General features: G+C 47.4%; 1 pseudogene; it reads left to right on the forward strand.

Moving 5' to 3' along the window:
* Positions 1-342: 342 nt before the first annotated feature.
* LOC115898584 lies at positions 343-731 on the forward strand (annotated as a pseudogene).
* Positions 732-933: the final 202 nt, after the last annotated feature.

A 933-nucleotide genomic window follows, 5' to 3' on the forward strand; every position in this document is an offset into this window, starting at 1 on the left:
AGTACTCCACTTTCAATAATGAATAGAACAACCAAACAGAAGTTTAATAAGAAAAGAGAGAGAGGAGCTGGGGAAGGAGGGTGACCCGGGAGGTTCGTCGCAGACAACGCGGCAGCGATGTCCGTGAGCCAGGCCAGTGCCGCGGCGGCAGCGGCGGGGACTCGCGCGCGGCAGGGCGGCCTGGGCTTCGGCCTCCCTCCGGTTCCCTGGAAGCCGTCCCGCCGCCAGTGCGGGAGCAGCAGCAGAGGCGGAGGCTCCAGCGCGTCTCTCTCCTCTCCCCTCAGCCTGAGCCAGGGTAGGCCAGGCGGCCTGGGTGTCTGGAGGGGGATCCGCTGCCCGAGAATGGGAATTCTCTTCACCAGAATATGGAGACTGTTCAATCAGGAGCACAAAGTTCTCATTGTTGGGCTGGGTAATTCAGAGAAAACTACCATCCTTTACCAGTTTTAGTAATAGTTGCTGTGGACAGTACAGACAAAGAGAGGATTTCTGTAACTAGAGAAGAACTCTATAAAATGTTAGCACATGAGGGCCTAAGAAAAGCTGGATTGCTGACTTTTGCTAATAAACAAGATGTTAAAGAATGCAAGACTGTAGGAGAAATCTCTCAGTTTTTGAAGCTAACTTCTATTAAAGATCACCAGTGGCATATCCAGGCATGCTGTGCTCTAACTGGCGAGGGATTGTGGCAAGGACTTGAATAGATGATGTCACGACTTAAGATTAGATGATCTCTACTGACCTCTTCTCATAGACTTTGTATAAATAAAGTGCTGACTTTACCTGAAAGCTGCAAAAGTTAATGGTTTAGATATATTTATAATGAACTGATTTAAACATTTGCTATAAGAAGAAAAATTAGGACCACTTATTTGAAAACAAAAACGAAGTCTCACCTTCCAATGGCTCATTAGTTTTTTCCAAAGTAAGCAG

Source organism: Rhinopithecus roxellana, chromosome 7 (genome assembly GCF_007565055.1).
Source record: "Rhinopithecus roxellana isolate Shanxi Qingling chromosome 7, ASM756505v1, whole genome shotgun sequence".
In the NCBI taxonomy this organism is placed as follows: Eukaryota; Metazoa; Chordata; class Mammalia; order Primates; family Cercopithecidae; genus Rhinopithecus; species Rhinopithecus roxellana.